This window comes from Corythoichthys intestinalis, chromosome 2, assembly GCF_030265065.1.
Source record: "Corythoichthys intestinalis isolate RoL2023-P3 chromosome 2, ASM3026506v1, whole genome shotgun sequence".
Taxonomy (NCBI): domain Eukaryota; kingdom Metazoa; phylum Chordata; class Actinopteri; order Syngnathiformes; family Syngnathidae; genus Corythoichthys; species Corythoichthys intestinalis.
In genome coordinates, this window is record NC_080396.1 from 65,934,683 (window position 1) to 65,942,500 (window position 7,818).

Below are 7,818 nucleotides of genomic sequence, written 5' to 3' on the forward strand. Positions count from 1 at the left end.
TACGATCGTATCAAACGGCAACTCCATTGTTCTTGCAAAGGTAGGCTATGTGTGTTTACTATTTTCATTGCCATGAACATCTGAATTTGTGCTGTGCTGAGATTGTTAAGTGACAAATCAATGCTGTGTTTTAGAAAACATTTACCTTGCTCAATGTTTCTCAGTTGGCCTACTGCAAGCAACTTATATATCTAAAAAGTAAAACGTATTGCACAACATTGGGTTACTCCGGTACTTCTCAAATAGAGGGGTGCGCCCAGGGGGGCACAGGCCAATGCCAGGGGTGGCGCATGTGACCTCGGGGAACATGCTTTTTTTTTGCCGTACTAGAATAAAGTATACTTGCACATCATTTAGTGGATGGCAGTGGCGCGCTCATTTTCAGAGTGCGCGCAGTATTTTTGAACCAAGCAAGAGCACACAGAAAAACGATATGAAGAGCTGTGCACCATTTTCGAGAGCATTTTCCTGGCCGGCAGGGGCGGACTGGTAATCTGTGGGTTCTGGAGGATCACAGAACGGCCGATGCCCTGGACGGCCGGCGGCCGCCATTCATTATACATCACTGTTTTTGTCCCCCTAGCCTCTGATTATCTACAGTTCGCATCCAATCCGACAGGTGGCAGCAATGCGCCTGGCTGTTCATCGCCAGTCTGATAGAAGAACGAAAGAAGCACAAAGTTGCCTTCATTGGTTCCTTGTGGAAGCAAAATGGCGACGAGCGTTAATGCACAATATGGATGGTGGTGGCAAAAAAAGAAAAGAGAAGGGTGGCGCGGAGAAGGTTGGGAAGAAAAAAATGAAAGAAACTGGAGAGCGAAGCATTAAAATGTCATAAGTTGACAAATATTTTCGCAAGCAGCAGTCTGGCTGCAACGGCCACGTCGGGTAACAGCAGCCCAGCCCCGGCGATGGTGAGAGGGGGAGCGGCAGCCGCTCTGACGTGCAGCCGGTGCAGGGAGAGAGAAAAAAAGAGGGAGGGGGTAATAATAAGCTGGTGGAAGTTCGAAAGGGAAGTTCCCCTGACAAGCGCAGAGCAAGTAAAAAGGGATGAAGAGGGTCACTTGCTTGGTATACTGGCAATTGTTATCCACCAGGTAGGTACATTTTAAATGAAATAAATGACAATTAAAGGGTTAGTGCCAGCTAGTTGATGTACCCGTTTGCAATCGTGTCAAGTTACAATATGCTAGTCCTACTATCACTCTCGTAAGAAAAAATATTTTAGCTGTAAAACAACGTATGCACACACAGCAGCAATATTAATTCAGAAGAAATATAACAAAATATTAATAAAATGAATGGTTTTAAAGTTTAGGTAGTTAAATTGATATATATTTTTAATCATTTATATATATCGTTTTGTTTTCTGGTTAATACTTTCCAATGAAGGTTATGTATACAGGATTTGTCTTGAAATGTTTATTGTATTTTCATTGAAATTTATTATTTGTAAGGCAAGATTAATTATGGCAGGGGTCTCCAAACCGGTCCTCAAGGGCCACTGTGGGGCCTGGTTTTTCTTTCAACCGATCGAGTACCGACAGTTTTAATGACGTTTCTGCTAAAACAAGCAGCACCTGACTGCAATCAACTGATTACACTTGTAAGACACCAGATTGGTGCATAGGTGTTGTCTTGTTTTGTTGGAATGAAATCCTGCGCCCGCTGCGGCCCTATGTGGAATAATTTGGAGACCACTGAATTATGGCATAAACAATGAAATCGTTTTATAGACAGAGATATATAGAGATACATTATAATCAATTGGATACATGAATGAATGAATGAATTTATTGCCATTGTCATCATCATCATAATCATTGACAGTTTCAGAATGTGGAATTTGCCCGAATACATAAAACTTGCTTTGGAGAATACATTTAATTTGTTTATTCAGGTCTATCATAGAGCTAGTACAGAAAATGAACCCAACTCCAGTTCAGCCTTGCAGTACTTTGAGCGCCCCAAGTCAGACAGTGACAGTCTAGACATATTTTCTTCATTTTCTCTTAAAGTGCAAGAAATTGATGCATTTTACAATAAAATGTAAAAAAAAAAAAAAAAAAAATTCTCCCCAGGGGTTGGGCGGTATGCCCCCGGACACCCCTAGGGGGTCTGTTTCCGTTCGTATAGCGATTCTTGTGGGCTGGGCTGAGTCAAAGTCCAGGGCTGCCTTTTAGTCCCAGTTCGCCCCTGCTGGCCGGACTCAAGCAGCGACCCACTGTCTTTTCTGGTATCCACGTGTCCGCCCGAGAACTGCTGTTTTCAGCTTGGGATCGTCATGACGACTGCTCTCACCTCCGGTTCTCCCCCGGCCGACGAAAATGCGGTGTTTTCAGGCCGTTTGGCTTTTGACTTTGACTTTAAATACGAGAGACAAGGAAAGACCACTCTGTTTACTGTGTTTAAAAAGGATTGTAGCGCACTGCGGGAAGCCAAATCAATTAAGACGTCACTTAAATACATTAGACCCCAATCTCATTGATAAGCCGCTTGATTGTTGTTGAAAACGTGCCGAATATTGCCAACAATCGTCCCGCTTTGTCAGTGTTATTTCAGTAAACCAGTGAGCACTGTTAGCATGCTCAGTGCAAAATAACCCCACACCATTGCTGTTAGGTTTTGTGTTTGGTTTCTCCTTGTGTGACTTGTCCTGTGATTAACCATTGCTCTCACCTGTGTGTGTTTTCCCAGTGTATTCTGCAATCTGCATCCACCTGTGTTACCCAGCTGTTCCTTGTCTCGTTATCCCTTGTCTGCTTGTGTATATATGCTCCCATTTTCTGTTCACTCCTTGCTGCGTCATTGTCTATGTCAATGTCTGTGCCTGCGTCAAAGTTGAAGTCCAGTCCTAGCCCTCGTGTTCGTCTCAGTAAGTTTTTGATATTCAGCCTTTGTTAGTGACCTAAGTTATTTGTTGATAGTTTTTTGATCACCACAGCCTTTGTTTTGTACTTTGTGCCTTTTGTTAGTTATCATTAAAGCCCTTTTGAGTTCTCTGCCACCTGCCTCGCTGCCTTTTTCGTTTTCCCTGCATTTGGGTCCATAACAACCTGCCTGCCTGCCCGTTCATTCCTGACAGAATGACGCAGCCACTAGTGGACCCAGCGGGAAAAATCCAGCACCGGCGTACACGCCGACGACCATCCGCATGTTCCCCTGATTATATTCTGCCTCGCCACGTTTTTTTAGATTCAGATTTTTCTGATTTTGAAGATCACGATTCATATGATTTCCATTCTGATTCCGACTCCGACCTGGATTTTGATTTCACGCCCTCCGTTTCCCCTGGTAATTTTTCTTTCCACCCGTCGCACTTTATATCCCGTTCTGAAATCTTGGCCAAAGACTCCTACCTGGGATCCCGGTGGGCCATCTATCGGGGACCCCCCCGGGGTGGTCTGCGGGGACGCCCAGGCTCACTGCGGCCTAATGGGGCTATTCTGCCGCCCCTGCCACCTGAAGGCCCTCAGCAAAAGCCTCGGCGTGGCCGTCAACGCCGACGGCGGGCGGCGGTGCTGACGTCGTGGGTTCCCGAAGCTCCCGCGCCGGCTCCCCGCAGTCAAGTTCCGCCAACGCCGGCTCCCCGCAGTCAAGTTCCGCCAACGCCGGCTCCCCGCAGTCAAGTTCCGCCAACGCCGGCTCCCCGCAGTCAAGTTCCGCCAACGCCGGCTCCACGCAGTCAAGTTCCTCCCGCGCCGGCTCCACGCAGTCAAGTTCCTCCCGCGCCGGCTCCACGCAGTCAAGTTCCTCCCGCGCCGGCTCCACGCAGTCAAGTTCCTCCCGCGCCGGCTCCACGCAGTCAAGTTCCTCCCGCGCCGGCTCCACGCAGTCAAGTTCCTCCCGCGCCGGCTCCACGCAGTCAAGTTCCTCCCGCGCCGGCTCCACGCAGTCAAGTTCCTCCAGCGCCGGCTCCCCGCAGTCAAGTTCCTCCAGCGCCGGCTCCCCGCAGTCAAGTTCCTCCAGCGCCGGCTCCCCGCAGTCAAGTTCCTCCAGCGCCGGCTCCCCGCAGTCAAGTGCCCGCGCCGACGTCCAAGCTGCCCGAGGTGCCCGTCCCGGCGCCTCGTCGCCTAGTCCCTGTCCCGGCGCCTCGTCGCCTAGTCCCTGTCCCGGCACCTCGCCGTCTGGCCTCCGTTCCAGTGCCTGCGCTGATTCCACGCAGTCCAGTGCCCGCGCCAAAGTCCAAGCTGCCCGAGGTGCCCGTCCCGGCGCCTCGTCGCCTACTCCCTGTCCCGGCACCTCGCCGTCTGGCCTCCGTTCCAGTGCCCGCGCCGACTGCACGCAGTCTAGTGCCCGCGCCAACGTCCAAGCTGCCCGAGGTGCCCGTCCCGGCGCCTCGTCGCCTAGTCCCTGTCCCGGCGCCTCGCCGTCTGACCTTCGTTCCAGTGCCCGACGACTCCGCTGCTGTTCCGCCAGCAGACTCCTGCGACTCCGCTGCTGTTCCGCCAGCAGACTCCTGCGACTCCGCTGCTGTTCCGCCAGCAGACTCCTGCGACTCCGCTGCTGTTCCGCCAGCAGTCTCCTGCGACTCCGCTGCTGTTCCGCCAGCAGTCTCCTGCGACTCCGCTGCTGTTCCGCCAGCAGACTCCTGCGACTCCGCTGCTGTTCCGCCAGCAGACTCCTGCGACTCCGCTGCTGTTCCGCCAGCAGACTCCTGCGACTCCGCTGCTGTTCCGCCAGCAGACTCCTGCGACTCCGCTGCTGTTCCGCCAGCAGTCTCCTGCGACGCCGCTGCTGTTCCGCCAGCAGTCTCCTGCGACGCCGCTGCTGTTCCGCCAGCAGTCTCCTGCGACGCCGCTGCTGTTCCGCCAGCAGCCTCCTGCGACGCCGCTGCTGTTCCGCCAGCAGCCTCCTGCGACGCCGCTGCTGTTCCGCCAGCAGCCTCCTGCGACGCCGCTGCTGTTCCGCCAGCAGCCTCCTGCGACGCCGCTGCTGCTCCGCCAGCAGTCTCCTGCGACTCCGCTGCTGCTCCGCCAGCAGTCTCCTGCGACTCCGCTGCTGCTCCGCCAGCAGTCTCCTGCGACTCCGCTGCTGCTCCGCCAGCAGTCTCCTGCGACTCCGCTGCTGTCCCGCCAGCAGACGACTCCGCTGCTGTCCCGCCAGCAGACGACTCCGCTGCTGTCCCGCCAGCAGACGACTCCGCTGCTGTCCCGCCAGCAGACGACTCCGCTGCTGTCCCGCCAGCAGACGACACCGCTGCTGTCCCGCCAGCAGACGACACCGCTGCTGTCCCGCCAGCAGACGACACCGCTGCTGTCCCGCCAGCAGACGACACCGCTGCTGTCCCGCCAGCAGACGACACCGCTGCTGTCCCGCCAGCAGACGACACCGCTGCTGTCCCGCCAGCAGACGACACCGCTGCTGTCCCGCCAGCAGACGACACCGCTGCTGTCCCGCCAGCAGACGACACCGCTGCTGTCCCGCCAGCAGACGACGACGACGACTCCGACTCCGACTCCGACTCTGTTCCTGGTCCGCACGACGACTCCGACTCCGACTCTGTTCCTGGTCCGCACGACGACTCCGACTCCGACTCTGTTCCTGGTCCGCACGACGACTCCGACTCCGACTCTGTTCCTGGTCCGCACGATGACTCCGACTCCGACTCTGTTCCTGGTCCGCACGACGACTCCGACTCCGACTCTGTTCCTGGTCCGCACGACGACTCCGACTCCGACTCTGTTCCTGGTCCGCACGACGACTCCGACTCCGACTCCGTTCCTGGTCCGCACGACGACTCCGACTCCGACTCCGTTCCTGGTCCGCACGACTACTCCGACTCCGACTCCGTTCCTGGTCCGCACGACGACTCCGACTCCGACTCCGTTCCTGGTCCGCACGACGACTCCGACTCTGTTCCTGACCCTCGCCCCGAGGATGCTGCTCCCCGTTTCCTGCCAAAACGTGGCGGTATGGACAACCGAGCACTACCTCGTCGGGGACGCCCGCCTGATCTGCCTGTGCGGTCGCCCAATGTCTGGCGCCCCGGGCGCCCCGGGCGCCCTCCCGATCGACCCGTGCGATCGGCCCACGTCTGGCGTCCTGGACGCCCGCCTGACTGGCCGTGACGGGCTGGTGTTGCTCCCTCCTCCGAGCAACCTTCTGACTTTTTGTTTCCTCGGGACGTCTGGGATCCGTCCCTTGAGGGGGGGGTACTGTTAGGTTTTGTGTTTGGTTTCTCCTTGTGTGACTTGTCCTGTGATTAACCATTGCTCTCACCTGTGTGTGTTTTCCCAGTGTATTCTGCAATCTGCATCCACCTGTGTTACCCAGCTGTTCCTTGTCTCGTTATCCCTTGTCTGCTTGTGTATATATGCTCCCATTTTCTGTTCACTCCTTGCTGCGTCATTGTCTATGTCAATGTCTGTGCCTGCGTCAAAGTTGAAGTCCAGTCCTAGCCCTCGTGTTCGTCTCAGTAAGTTTTTGATATTCAGCCTTTGTTAGTGACCTAAGTTATTTGTTGATAGTTTTTTGATCACCACAGCCTTTGTTTTGTACTTTGTGCCTTTTGTTAGTTATCATTAAAGCCCTTTTGAGTTCTCTGCCACCTGCCTCGCTGCCTTTTTCGTTTTCCCTGCATTTGGGTCCATAACAACCTGCCTGCCTGCCCGTTCATTCCTGACAATTGCAAACATTGCAAAGGAGGTGATACTGCAAGCAGCAAAAATAAAAACTGTCTCTCTGTCAAATGACACTGTCGTTTTTCTTCTATTAAGTTTTGTTTTTTCGGTCAAATTTTTTGGCATATTGTCCTCATGAGTTAATGTTTCTTATCAATTTGAATTTGTAATTATTCATTAATTTTATTACATTTTACTTTTCATTATCAAATTGTCAAAAATATACCTTGAGTTTATTTTTACAGTTTGGATGTGATTTTTTTTTTTTTTTTTTTTTGGGGGGGGTGGAATTTGATGCGCTTTGAATATTTTCTGTTACAAACAAAACAATATTAATAAAGTTATACTTTATTATAAGTTGATCTATGGTCCTTTTTTTTCTTCAATAGAAAAAAAGGACACAATGTTAGGCAGCGGTGTACTAATAATAGTAATTTTATAGTCAAATTATACTATTTAAAGTGGTGGCCGAGAGTTTGGGGGGCGCGAAACATTTACGTCTTCCTTGGGGGGGATGTAACAGAAAATAATTGAGAAGCACTGGGTTACTCCATTGTTATCTTGATTTGACCCTCTACTAACCCTGAATGTTAAATTTCCTCTTTGTTTCTGCACAGGTGTTGCACTCACAGTGTCAGAGTCAGCCACCATTAACTCCATGGGTTATCCTGGCACCAGAGGGGCAAGTCCTTTCAGCACACTGCACATGCATGGCAAGTGTGGCTGAGTCCTGCACGCATGAGCATGATGCGATGGTTGCATGTTACAACACCATCTGCTCTGTCCAATGGTTCCACTTCCAGTGTATAGGCATTGTTGACAGGCCTCCAGCTGATTCAGTATGGTTTTGCCCATTGTGCAAAAATGATTGACATTATGCTTTCTGTATGCAACATGCTATTGTATTTACAAATGCAATCTGTGGTTATATAGCATATGTTCCAATACGCCACCATTTTTACATTTTTAGCATTGTTTCCATTGTTGTCCCATGTAATTGCTTACATTGTCTGATCTTATACATTGCACTGTAAACAACTACATAAACATGCCCTGACACTGTACATTGTTAACACAAAGCACAACAGTGTGTTTGTGCATCTTATCCTCTTTACTGTTTTGCACTGTTTTAAATTATTCTTCAATATTACCAATGTATGTCACTCATATTAACAGTTGGGAATGACTTTGGTGT